The 14,010-nt window shown below is 57.3% G+C and overlaps 1 pseudogene across 1 annotated transcript; it reads right to left on the reverse strand.

Moving 5' to 3' along the window:
- Window positions 1-260: 260 nt before the first annotated feature.
- On the reverse strand, window positions 261-3,157 carry LOC147574612 (testis-expressed protein 19.2-like; annotated as a pseudogene). The gene is made up of 2 exons (XR_015244363.1): window positions 2,452-3,157; window positions 261-2,245 (listed from the first exon to the last, which is right to left on the reverse strand). The product of XR_015244363.1 is annotated as a testis-expressed protein 19.2-like (transcript).
- Between the last annotated feature and the right edge of the window lie 10,853 nt (window positions 3,158-14,010).

The raw sequence follows: 14,010 nt of genomic DNA on the forward strand, positions 1-14,010 counted from the left end.
TGGTGGGGGTGGGGGCCACACACTGCCGGCATGGCTTCCCACTCTTGCTCAGACACTTTCTCTGGCCCAGTCCTGCATCCTTCTCAGGAGTTAAAATAGGAAGTCCCAGAGGGGTCACCCTCCGGCTTCCCACCGTCACTAAGGAGGAAGATGGAGACTTCACCTGTGACTAGAGAAGTGGTGTGGCCAGATCTGTCCCAGAGAAGGAGACGACAAGGCGAAAAACAGGGGCTTTCTGAGGAAGAGCTCAGGACAAGAGCTTGATGCAAAACTCTTCTGACTTTATTTAGTTAACAAACGACACACAGAGAAATGGGTACTAAACGGTCAAACCGCATAGAATGGCCAACATCCGAAACCAGGCCTCTCCCAGCGCACACCAGCGTCCCCACTGCCGCCGACAGGGTCTCCTGGAGCCCCAGAGACCGTCCGGGCGGAGGCAAGCACACATCCCCGCCGCCCCCACCTCCGCACCCTCCGGGGCGCGCCTGTCCCACTCGACACACCCCTGCGTGTGGCCAAGGGCGGGGCCGGGGTCCAGACGCGCACCCTGCACCCCACTTCACAAGCTGCGCGGCAGCAACCGTTCGCGAAGCGCGTCGCCCAGGGCGTCGCGTTCCCGGCTCCGGCTCCGTGGCATTTGGCGGAGGAGAACCTCTCTCCCGCTTACAGGCTTTTGGGTCCCTTCCACGGAGGCAGAGACGGTCCCGATCCTCAGTCCCGACGCAGCTCCCCATTCTTCGTCCCCAGGCACCGGCCCCCCTATTCTTGGCCGGTGGCTCCCCTGGCTGTCGTGGGGAGGGGGCAGCCAGGACGACGGTGGCCACTTGGGCCTCGGGCCCTCAGTTCTGGGGCCCTCGGCCGAAGGGCTGGAAGCGGGCCAGCTCCCCCAGGGCTGAGGCTCCCACGGCAGCCAGGCTCCCCCCACTGGGCCCGCTGCTCCCGGGCTCGGCGGTGCCGGGATCCCACCCGTGGGAGGAGGAGGCCGGGGGCCCCGGCGATGCGGGGGGGGGGGGGGGGGGGGGGGGCCCTCCCCCGTCCCCGCCTTGGCCCAGGGGGAAGAAGAGAGGATGGCGAGTCCCCTCTTCAGCAGGGCTGTGTCCGCAGGCACCAGCTCCCCGTCCTGCCCCGCAGGAGAGGACTCCAGAACGCGCAGCTTCCACCGGTGCAGGTCCTGCTTCCGGGGTGCGTCTTGGAGTCCCACCGCCCACACCTCATCGGGCTCCAGCAGCACTTTCCAGGACTTTCCAGGACTTTCCACAGGACCCACCCCGGCGTCGTCTTCCGGAGGTAGACGGCATCACAGCAGCCCGCCACGGAGAGGCGCTGCGGGTCCCTTAACCAGGCCTCGGCCTCGGCCTCGGCCTCGGCGGGGTCCACGGCCCGCGTGGTGCCCAGCTCCAACACCGTGGGCTCCCCCGGGGGCAGGTCCACTCTGAGAAGCCCCTGCCACGGAGGAGGGGGCCTCGGCCAGTGTGCGCAGGCGGGGGCCCCCCCCCGAGCCTCCAGGGGAGGCTCTGGGTCCAGTCAGCGTCGTCAGGGCCCAGGCCCCGGGGTGCTGCGTCCTGAGGCTCCAGCTCGGTGGGCGCGAAGTGGTGGTCCGGGCCCTCCTCCTCCGACCCCGGGGGGGGGGGGGGGGCCGACCCCCACTCCACAGACCCCCTCCTGGGCGGGGTGACCCTGGCCCTGCCCCCAGCTCAGCCCCACCCCCGGGCCCCAGCCCTGCTCAGGCCCCGCCCCGGCGGGGGTCCATCGGCTCAGGGTCCCAGTCTCCCTCCTCCCAGTCCTCCGACTCCAGCGAGTCTCTGAGCTCCAGGAAGGCAGCCTTGAAGCGAGTGAAGCAAATCCCCAGCTGGTCGCCATGTCGAAGCTGATACATCCGGGACGCGCGGAGGTACGACACGCCCTCGTCCCCGTACCGCACGCTGACCGGGGGGCACATGGCCACGCTGCCTGCCTCCTACCGGGGTGGGCAGCGAGGGTGGGACGCGCCGGGCACTTCAGGTGGCCTGGCCCGCAGGTGGGGGGGAGGGGCGGGAGGAGGAGGAGGAGGAGGAGGAGGAGGAGGAGGAGGAAGGCGAGGATCAGGAGGGGGAGAGAAAGCAAGGGGTTTCTTGTGCAGGTATTTGGGGAGGGGTGGGGGTGGGCGAGCCGGGTCCCAGTTCAACAGAGACCTGCAGAGGTTGGGCAGGTTGGACTTCCGGAAAATTCTTCAGCTCCGGCGATGGCTCTATTCTCTGGGAAGCTGCAAAGGGAGAGAGAGCAAGTGAGGTCGGTGCCCCTTGCAGGCAGGCGGGAGGGTCACCGGGGGGAGCCGGGGCGGGGGGCCGATGGGTTGAGACCTGGCCCTTTCAGCTCTGCCCTGCTCAGTGCAGCTGCTCCCGAGGCCTGGTGGGCACACGGCCCCTCCCCCACAGCCCCCCACCCCCAGTCGGCCTTGCCCGGCAGCACCTGAGAGGACCTCAGGGAAACCGAGGGGATCTGCTGGGATCCGAGGGAAACTGCCAGAAGCTGAGGAAACTCAGAGCACCTGGTGGGAGCTGAGGGAAACTGAGGGAACATGGGGGAACCTGAGGGAAAGTGCCAGAAGCTGAGGGAACCTGAGGGGATCTGACAGACACTGAGAGAAGCTGATGGGATTTGACGGAAGATGAGAGAACCTGACAGAACCTGAGGGAACCTGAGGAAACCTGACAGACAGTAGCTGAGAGAAACTGATGGATCCTGATGGAATCCGAGAAAACTTGAGACAAACTGACAGAACCTGATGGAAACTGCCAGATGTTGAGGGAACGTGGGGGAACCTGAGGGAAACCTGCTGGAAGCTGAGAGAACCTGACGGGATCTGAGGAAACCTGAAAAAAACGGAAGAACCTCATGGAAACTGCCTGATGCTGAGGCAACCTGCCTGGAAGCGGAGGGAAACTTATGGAAGCTGGGAGAACCTGACAGAACCTGAGGGAACCTGACAGAATCTGAGAAAACCCGAGGGATCCTGATGGGATCTGAGGGGAGCTGAGGGAACTTTGGGGAACCTGAGGGAAACTGCTAGAAGCTGAGGGAACCTGAGGGGATCTGACAGATTTGAGAGAATCTGATGGGATTTGAAAGAAGATGAGACAACCTGACAGAACCCGATGGATCCTGAGGCGACCTGATGGAATCTGAGGAAACCTGACAGAAGCGGAGAGAATCTGATGGGATTTGACAGAATCTGAGAAAACCTAAGACAGAACCTGATGGAAACTGCCAGATGCTGAGGGAACATGGGGGAACCTGAGGGAAACTTCTGGAAGCTGGGGAAACCTGATGGGGTCTGAGGAAACCTGAAAGAAGCTGAGAAAACCCGAGAGAAACGGACAGAACCCGATGGAAACTGCCAGATGCTGAGGGAACCTGCCTGGAAGCTGAGGGAAACCGATGGAAACCGATGGAAGCTGAGAGAACCTGACAGAACCTGAGGGAAAGTGGTGGGATCTGAGGGAACCCGACAGAACCTGATGGATCCTGATGGAAGCTGAGGGAACGTGGGGGAACCTGAGGTTTAGACTCTGTTTAGACCTCTGTTTAGACTCTGTGGATGAGGTCGAATGTGTTAATCTCTTCCTCGAGAAAAGATCTTTTAAAAAAAATTTATTATTATTATTTAATGTTTATTTATTTTTGAGAGAGAGAGAGGGAGACACAGAATGAGAAGCAGGCTCCAGGCTCCGAGCTGTCAGAACAGAACCCGACGCGGGGCTCGAACTCATGAACCGTGAGATCATAACCTGAGCCGAAGTGGGACATTTAACCGCCTGAGCCCCCCAGGCACCCTCTATCTTTTTGGTCAGAATCTTTAGTTCACCAGACCATAATGTCAGTTTCTTACACTTTCACCTTATTCTTTCACTTTCTTGCATGTGTCCTTTGCTTCATAACTTTGTATTTAAATGTCTTTTGTAAAAAATGTAACACAAGAGTATAGAAATATGGCTGTTTAAATAATTTACCAAATAATCAGGTCATTCAGCCCTCCCTTCCAAACTTCCAACCGGTGTGTCCAACTGCACCTGGCACGTCCCCCAGGACATCTGATGAGTGTCCCTGATGAACGAATCCGCAGCTGGGCCTGGACGGGGCAGCGCCTGGAGGAGAAGACACAAGCTGCTTCTGTCATTAGGTGACAGCAAAGTTCCTTGGATCAGCGTTTCTCGAATTTTGCTGCAAGTCAAATTGTCTCGGATCTTTGAGAAGTCCCCGTGTCCATGTCACACCATGTGGTGGACCCCCCAAGGTGACCCCCAGTCATTCATGCCCTCCCTGTGATTGAAGGTGGAAACTGTGACTTGTTTCTTACCAATAGAAGGGGCAGAGTTGACGGATGTCACCCCCTCGATTGCGTTATTTTACATGTACGTACATGATTGTACACGTGTACGTATTATGCATGATTAGGTTATGTGATTGCATCATATGCACACATTGTATACACACGTACACTATCATATATTGATATTTATACTTACACACCTCATGTATGTGTGCGCACACGTGACCGCACACATGCACGTATGTGTGCCCCAAATCGACTTGTTCCCGCTCTCCCCTCTGACGGAGGGGGCAACGGCCATGCTGTGCTGTGGGTGGGGGTTGGAGCCTTTGGTCAGTGGGAGGGGCAGGCGGCTGCCTCGGGAGAGTGGGTGGGGGGACCTGCCATGACCTGCAGGGATGCAGCGCCCCCCTTCCGGCCCCTCCCAGGCTGGCGCGCTAATGAACCAGAGCGGCCCTCCTGGCGAATCCTCACCTGTCTGCTAACCTAGCGAGCCGTCAGCGCCCTGGCATCGCTTCTGCTGCTGATACAAGCCTTTATCGACGCCTCTGTCACGATGTGTGATCCCTTTGTTCTCTAGCTCCCCTCCCGGCCAATAATCCAGAGCGTACGGCGGAGCCTGACTCAGGTCTCTATTTGACACAGAGAGAAGAAACTCAGGGCACAAAATGAAACAATTTGGGGAGACATTTTTCCATTTCCCTTCTCAGTACCCAGGGTTATCAAGCTTCTGCTCCGCCAGGGACGTCTTTGTGGCAGAGGCCATGCCTCCACCCCTGCTCCCCTCCAGCAGATGAGCAGTGCTGAGGACGCGGCGGGGGGGGGGGGGGGGGGCGTGCCTGCAAGCGTGGCCCTGTGCCCCCGCTGTGAGGACCGGCAGACCGGGCATCTGAACCCTGGCGGGTTGGAACCACCACCCACGTGTCTAGTCCCTCTTGGCTACCTCGTGCTGGGTCTCCCTTGGAATGTGGACCCTCCAGGGCAGGGCCGGGTCCCACCCTCCACACTTCCAGACCCAGGGGCTGACGCTGAGTAGACGTCCCCACCTCCTTCCCCGGGTCTGCTGCCGCCCAAAGCCCTTCGGGAGAAGACTCGACAGCCCCTGGAATCTCCCTCAAGTTCCTTCATGTCAAGCCTCGGGAGTGCGCGGTGCTCCCGCATGGCCAAGGCCACCATGTCCACCCAGACCCCACGTAGCTACGCGGGTGTCCATCAGCCATGCCACTTCCTGGCAGTGGAGGCTCCGTGCCCAGCCAGCGCAGCCCCGAGAGGGGCCAGATTCAGGGTGAACGTCTCTGCAAGGAGGGAGCACCGTGTCTTCCCCAAGCCCCCACATGACCGCCTCCTTGTGTGCTGTCCGCCTGCCCAGCCCTGGTCACACTCTGTCTGGGAGGCACCTGTGCCCCTGGATGGAGAGGGGGGCGCACTGGAAACAGGGCATCCCCCAGGTCCCCCAGCCAGAGACACGATCATCCTACGTGAGCCGAACAGATAACCACAGACAGATTTATTCCCTTACAGTTCTGCACGTCTGAAGTCTGAAGACTGCAGGGCTGGCTCTTTCTGGAATCTTCAGGGACAATCCCCTCTCTTGTCTTTTCCAGCTTCAGGAGCGCATGCACACGTCGGCTCACGGCCCCTTCCTCCATCCCCAGGCCAGCAGCACAGAGCCCTCTCTCCTGGCTGACCTCTATTTCTGTCCTCACACCTTCTCTCTCTGACTCCGACCCCCTACCTCTCTTGTAGGGACCCTCGAGATGCCATTAAGCCCACTTGAATCCAAGCTAACCCCACCCCCACCCCGCCTCAAGGTCCCTAACTTGATCACACCTGGAAAGTGTCTGTAGCCGGGTAGGCGATATACACCCAGGTTATGATATTAGGACATGGACATCTTTGGGGACATCATCCAGCTGACTTCAGACCCAGCCCATGCTCTCGATGGCCCTTGACCGGCTCTGGAGTTTTCGGAAAAAGCCTTTCTTCTCTCACTACATGTGGGAAGTGGCCTGGGCTTTTGGACTCCAGCTTCTCGCATGTGTCTGTAGGCCCTCGGTCTGTGAGGCTGGCCTTGCCGCCCCTGACACCAAGGCCTAGAAAGATCCCGCAGGCCTATTTGACCCGGAGGAGGAAAACGGGATGAGGACTTTGGGCTGAGGGAAGCAGCTTCTCAAAATCTCAAAACTGGATTCTGCAACAGCTGCCCAGAGGCCAGCAGTCAGAACAGGTAAACGAGGAGGAGCTGTGCTGCCTACAGCCGGCCGCTGGGGCCCACGCCAGCGCAAGCCTCTCAAAGCTCAAAACCGGGTCGGCCCGGCCTTCCCAAGCGCTTTGAATTTCTGGATAGACAGAGAAGTAAAATTGGACCACTAAGGTGTTACCAACAGCTTATTTTTACAGCCAACGCATCTTTCCATAAAAGACATTTTTCACACCGGAGGTAAAAAGTCCATACTTCCTGACAAAAGGATCTTAAATTGAATAAATTTCACTCCATGAAAAACTCCCTCCTACTTTTCTCATTAGGCTTCAGAGCAAGGGGACTTCCTGGCCTGCAGTTGCCCCAGAGGCCTTCTGAGTAGCCAAGACGAAAACGGTAGGGCACAGGAAGGAAAGAACTTACGCGTGGGTCAGAAAGAACCCGTAAAAACGGAAATGGACGATCTAGATCCGAAGCTCAGAACCTTCTGTCAGGCTGTAACACATGTAATACGGATTGGACACCGCAGAAGACAGCCCCGGTGAAACCGAACAGCGTCAATCTCCAAGTCCAAGCATGAAAGGAAGAGGGAGAAAACAGGACTGAGCATGAGGACAGAGGCACTCCGGCCGGAGCCCTACAATGGAGGGGCCATCCCTGGGCGGAGTGCCTGAGGGCGGGGTCTTGAGGACAAGAGACAGGCTGCCCATTGGCCACCCTGGGCTGCTCTGGATGCAGGAACAAGTCCAGAATAGTCCATCTCCAAGGTCAGGGGAGGCCAGAGCACGTTTGCGGAAGGAAAGTGTCACCCAGATGGCGGGACCCTGGCTCTGGGCCACGTCATTTCCCCTCCCAAGTGAGTGTCCAGGTTACTGTCACCCACCCTGATGACAACCCGCCACCCTGAGGGGCTGTGGCCTCTGGAAGGCGCCCCCTGGAGCTGGTTCCTCTTTCCCGAACCTCGTTTGCCACTGAATTTAGCAATGCAGTGGGAATGAGTTCCCTTGGGAAAATCGTGGTTCCCCTGCACGACCCCGTATAATCATGCTCATTATTATTATGTGTGGAGCAAGGCTTTACAGTCACTTTTAATGAGAAATGTGACATTTTTCTGGTTAATTCTCAAAGTGAATCACAGGCACGCAGAGTTGCTTTTGCACAGAGCACAATAGACTTAGGGCGTGGGGCCCCACAACTCCTGAGGGCGGCAACAGCCCCAAATTCCCGTTTCTTGCAGGAGCCCTGGCCCCGTGCCCCTGCCCCTGGCTCTGGACTGAGCAGTGAGCCTCTCAGGTCCAGGCTGAGTCACCACGCAGAAGAGGAAGGTTCTCGGTGTCCCCCACTGACAAGGGCTGCCCCTGGCCACCAGCACCTTCGGGCCCCTCCCTACCTTCCTCTCCCCACGCCTGGCTCCTGTTGCCCAGCCCCTTCCCCACTGTCTGTGGGTCTGTCCAGCAAGCACGCTGGATGTGCGCCTGTCCTTTCCTCGTGGTGCAAATGGAGAGGGGGCCGTGGGCTGTGTGGCCTGTGACTCTGCAGGACGTCCTGACCAGGAGATGGGAGCCAAGGTGGGTCCTAGAAGGGCAGGGAGCTGACTGACTTCTTTGAGGTTCTGATCCCCTCATTCTCAGGTGTCCACAGGCGCTTGAAGCCCACCCCTCTCCAGAAAATACCCTTGGAAGCCACAGCATATGGGGACAGCCCAGGTTCTCATCCCCCACTTGAGGCTTTGCGTCCTTCCCAGCCCAGCATCTTGTTCCCCCCTACACACAGCAAGGGAGAGCATCCCATGGGCCCTATCTGCAGGCTGATGCGACATTTCTGTATTGTCACCCAGGGGTGATGAGCTTGGGGGTCTCAGGAGAGGGGCATGGGCCTGGCTCTCCTCCCTGGATGCCAGTCCTGTGTCTCCAGTACATTCCTCCCCTGAACACCAGGCAGTGAGACTCCTGCCTCACAGGGCTGCGGGGATGCCGTGGTCACACCCCAGGGGGAGGGACTGAGGCTGGGGAGAGGCCTCCACGTGTGCCCCATGGCTCTGTTTGGACGTTGCCAACAAGAAGCCACGGCGAAGGCGAGCCCTTTTACAAGTGAGTCTCGGGCCTCCTTCTCCTCCCAGCACTGCCCTCAGGGGGACTTGTCATAAAGTCATCTTCTCGAGGGGCTAAGAGAGGTCAACTTCCAGAGCAAATGTTTCCTTTCTCTCTTGTCCTCGCCATCTTCATGCCCCCGGGAACATCTCCTTCAACAGAAGGCTTAGGAAAGCTAGGCCATCCCCCATTGTGGCCCGTGGCTTCTCTCCACAAGCCAGCGCGGCTCTGAGGGGTCCCAGGAATGCTCCGGAAGAAAGGAGCTCCCGGCTCCCCAGGGAGACCATCCGTGCACATTTGCTGGGAGAGACAGTGGCTCAGGACAGAAGGAAGAGCTCAGCCGGTTTCCAGCGGGTTCTTGTCTGCCGGGATGAGGCCCCACGCCCAGTCCTCCCGCCTCCCGCCTCCCGCACACAACGTCATCCGCAGGGATCCTGGCACCGACTCCCCACGCGCCACCCCGGGGTCCCACAGCCCAAGCTCTCGCTGAGATGTGGCTCATCAGCAGCACCTTTTAACCGTGGGATTTCCTCATTCCAGTGAAACACAGAACCTTCGGCCCCAGAAGGGACACTGGCAGGCAGACCTGGTCTGGAAGGGCCGGCTCTTTCCCCATCGTGGAAGTCCCACGGCAACGCCACGGCAAACCTGGGACACTAGAGCCAAGGGGCCGTTCCCACCGGGACTTACTGTCACTCATCCATCCGTTGTGCCCCGTTGTCCCTCTGGCAAATGTCCGCCGAGCGCTCATCCTAGGTTGGGGAATTTAGTGGTTAAAGAAAAAAGACCGTTCCCTGCTCTGGAGGCTACATTTCCATGGGAGAGATGGACAGTAGTCTCCTGGGTAGACAAGGACCATAATTTCAGACGGGAGCGAGTAGGACGAAGAAAATCAAACAGGGACGGCAGGGAGAGTGGAGCCTCGCTGCGGAACGCACTGTGGGTGGGGCGAGGAGCAACTCTTATGACGGGCGCCCCCAGGAAGCCTCCCGGGCTTGCGCTGCCCAAACACCGGAAAGGGCAAAGGCAGGTTTCGGGGAAGAGAGTCCTTTGCAGTCAAACCTGTAAAGAGTGGCGGCTGGAGGCAGAAGGTGACTGGGCCCCTGACAGGAGAGCGGGCAGCTGGATGGGGAACGGGCCAACAAGGAGCCGTCTTCAGAACAGACGGGGAAACAGAGGCAGCCGAACTATTTGGTTCTGTAAACTCCGAATGATAAGACGAAACCGAATGAAGACAATTAGTTGTTCGCACCGTGTGCACATGACATGGACGTCAAATCCAAGACACTGCGCTGACGGCAGACTTATTACAGCACTAAACTTAATGTCCCCGTAGAAGCAGTGCCTCTGACGGAGACTGGAATACAGGCTGGAGACGCCCGCTCACGTGTGACCCGGGGCGCCCCAGGCGAGTGCAGGGGCAGAGACACCACTGGCTCTGAGAGCTATCTTACAGAGAACTCGCGACCCTTACTCATTTTCACGGCTTACTCGGAGTCATTAGCCTTGTCGCTCAGAGAATTATTATTTGTCCTTGTCTTCGTGCCTTTCTGTTCCTTTGGAAACGCAACTCTCACTTTATGGGGCAAGTCAGTAAAAAAATCGGAAATCAACGGGCAACTTTGAGAGCGCATCTGTCCTCCACGGCCACGGGGGTCCCATCTCCGTGCCCGCGTCGCGTGCCCGTCCCGTGGAGGCGGGGGCCCTCCTTCCCGTCAGCAGGCAGGGTCTCCCTGAAGACTCTCTACAGTGAAGCTCTTCCTCTCCTGGCTTAGTGCCCGTGAGGAGGAATGAAAGAGAAGCCAGTAGAAACTCCTGCATCTCGGCGGAGCTGAGGGCGGCCTTTCCTTGCCGTGGAACAGCAACCGTGCAAACGTTCGCTCAAGACCCCAAGTACTCGGTTCCATCAACATGTGCAGCCTTCCCGTCTCAGTGGTGATTACAATAACAGTTTCCAAGAAGGTTTTCTTCGGTGAATCACTTGATTATTTAAACACGCTTTCCTTTCTTATTAGGGTCTGACTCCAACTGGGTCACCTGCCCTCAGATCCAAGCCCGTGTGGGCTTATAGGCTTTTTGGGTCAGGTGGTTTCTCTGGGCACAACCGGCCGTGCTCAGGTCAGATTCCCGGACACGATGGCGGGGTCTGTGCCCGGGAAAGGCGCCAGGCCAGGTTGGCTCCGAACCCATCCAGGGGATGCTGTGCCTGGGAATGAAGTAGGTCAGCAACACTTTGATGGTCATCCCGAGGACGGAGGTCACCAAGCCAGCCAAGAAGCGGGAATGTGTCCACCCCACAAACATCTCTGGAATGTTCTCTAAGCCTTGGGAGCTGCACAGTCCTCTTGGATGAGACACAGACAAGCACCGTAGCAGGCTTGAAGGCACACCGGGCTTTGGCCTCTTTCGTCTCAAGGGCCTCAGCCCTTGGGGCAGCGGGGGGCTTTTAAGCTTGACCAGAGAGGTCATCCTGACCCTCTTCTAGTCTGACAAGCCTTGGCCACACTCACTCTTTTGGGCTTCTGCCCCTTCACCCTTGTCCATAGAGCTTACGTGTCCTGGGCCTGTGGACATGGCGCTTTGGAATGCGGGAAGCTCTGGGGGCCGGGGTCTGGTCCCTGCTGGCCTCCAGGTCGTGGCTTTAGTTAGGAACATGAGGCGGGTCCAATCACACACTATGCAGTTTGTGGCAGGTCACGGTAAGCTGCCTTAGTCGCAGGGTGGTGTGACTTGGGGGTTGGGTGGGCCATGGGTATTCGGGGATCGTGCAGAGCCTGGCTTGGGCATCAGTGAGGCTAAGGCCAGGGGAGGGTGGAGGGTTAATGACCCGATATCTGTGAAAACTTCTAAGTTCACCCAGGCGTCTAGGCACTGGTTCTTGAATTATACAGCATATTGGAAACATCTGGAGAACTTAAGAGACACTGATGCCTGGGGCCCATGTGAGAATTCTGATAGAACCATACGCACAAATGTTAGTTTTCTGTTGCTTCATAACAAATGACCAAGCTTACTGGCTTAACAGAGCACACATGTACTTTCTTCCGGTTTCCATGGGCTGGGAGTTGGGATTTGCCTTGGCTGGGCCCTCGCTCAGGGTCTCACACAGGTGCAACCCAAGTGTCAGATGGATTGTGCTCTCAGCTGACAGAAGTCCTATCGTGTGGTTGTAGGACTAAGGGCCTCGGCTTTCCTGGCTGTCAGCTGGGTGCACTTTCAGATCCCAGAGCCTGGCCACAGCTCCCTGCTTGGCTGTTTCCCTCTTGAAGGCTGGGAGGAGACAGCAAGAGCTGGCTTGGGGTCTTATGTAAATTCATAGTAGTGTCATTGCAGTCGGGACACCCCTCTGCCACATAATGTGACTTCATCAGGCAGCAGCATACACCCTCAGTACCGCTTCTCGGTTGGAGGGAAGTCGTAGGCTCCCTCCAATCACAGGGAGGGCGTGGCCTCTGGGGGTCACCTTGGGCCTGTCTGCTACATGCTATGACGTGAGTTCCCAGGAAAATCTTTTTTTTAATTTTTAAAAAAATTTTTTTTCAACGTTTTTTATTTATTTTTGGGACAGAGAGAGACAGAGCATGAACGGGGGAGGGGCAGAGAGAGAGGGAGACACAGAACCGGAAACAGGCTCCAGGCTCTGAGTCATCAGCCCAGAGCCCGACGCGGGGCTCGAACTCACGGACCGCGAGATCGTGACCTGGCTGAAGTCGGACGCTTAACCGACTGTGCCACCCAGGAGCCCCCCCAGGAAAATCTTAATGTGCAGCAAGGTTTGAGAACCGCAGACCCCAGGAACTTTGCAGCCGTGTTCCAGAGGCTGGCTGTGTCTTCTCCAGGTTCACCAATTATGACAAATGTACGACTGGTGCCGATGCTGACAGTGGGGAGGCTACACACATGAGGGGCAGGGTGCATAGAGGAACTATGTACCTTCTGTCCAATTTTGCTGTGAACCCAAAATGCTCTAAAGATAAAGGCTATGTTCAAAAAAGAAAGTGTTCAAAGAATCTTTATTTTATTTTATTTTATTTTTTATTTATTTTTGATTTTTTAATGTTTATTTTTTCAGAGAGAGTGAGAGAGCGAGCATGAGTGGGGGAGGGGTAGAGAGAGGGGGAGACACAGAATCCGAAGCAGGCTCCAGCCCCCAAGCTGCCAACACAGAGCCCAACATGGGGTTTGAACCCACGAACCGTGAGATCATGACCCGAGCGGAAGTTGGACGCCCAACCAACTAAGCCACGCAGGTGCCCCAGAGAATCTTTATTTTATTTTTTAAAAATTTTTATTTATTTTTGACAGAGAGAGAGACAGAGCATGAGCAGGGGAGGGGCAGAGAGAGAGGGAGACACAGAATCTGAAACAGGCTCCAGGTTCCCAGCTGTCAGCACAGAGCCTGACGTGGGACTCAAATCCACGAACTGTGAGATCATGACCTGAGCCCAAGTCGGATGCTCAGCCCACTAAGCCACCCAGGCGCCCAAAGAATCTTTATTTTAAAAGTGAAAAGATGGGGCGCCTGGGTACCTCAGTCATTTAAGCATCGACTTTGGCTCAGGTCATGATCTCACGGTTCGTGTATCGGGCTCTGTGCTGTCAGCTTGGAGCCTGGAGCCTGCTTCGGATTCTGTGTCTCCCTCTCTCTGCCACTCCCCCACTCATGCTCTGTCTCTCTCTCTCTCTCTCAAAAATAAATAAAAAACATAAATTAATAAAAAATCAAAATAAATAAATAAATACAAGAGAAAAGAAGAGCCAGACTAGGGGAAATGTGTTTCAAATGTAAATAATTGAGAATTGAACATTTTCTGGAATTCATAAAAAACCTTTAATCAAGAGACAACTAGAAAAAACCCACTTTAAACCACGGGACAGGACCCGGGGCCGGCAGGTCACCCACGAAGGGACAAGGGCCATCGGAGAAGCGTCCACCTGCCCAGTTCCAGAAACCCTCAGATGGAAAGGACAACGAGAAGAGTTCTATGGGCCAGAGCACATACACATACACACACGTACACACACACACACCACACACACACACACACACACACACACGCGCGCGCACACGCGGAGCCCCGGCGGTGCTGGGGAGGCCAGAGGGGGACAGCCTGCCCCGCCTGGGGGGCTGCACGGGGCTCCTGGGAGGGAGGTGGGTGACTCAGCAGTTTCAGTTGCTGGTGGGCCGAGGCTCATGGGAGATACGCAGATGAGCCCAGGGCATCATGGGAAAGGGCCCTTTATATTCCCAGGTGCACTGCCTCCCTCCTTTCTGGGGGGGGCGGGGTGCCTGTAGGAGGGAGGTGCCAGGCAGGGTGAGGGCCCCTCGGCCGAGGAGAGGGTCCAGGGGACACGGGCCCACGGGGCGGAGTGGGGTGGGGTGAGGTGGGGTGAGAGGCTGAGGTGGC

The sequence above is a fragment of the Puma concolor genome, chromosome E1 (genome assembly GCF_028749965.1).
Source record: "Puma concolor isolate L17-30 chromosome E1, mPumCon1.1.hap2, whole genome shotgun sequence".
In the NCBI taxonomy this organism is placed as follows: domain Eukaryota; kingdom Metazoa; phylum Chordata; class Mammalia; order Carnivora; family Felidae; genus Puma; species Puma concolor.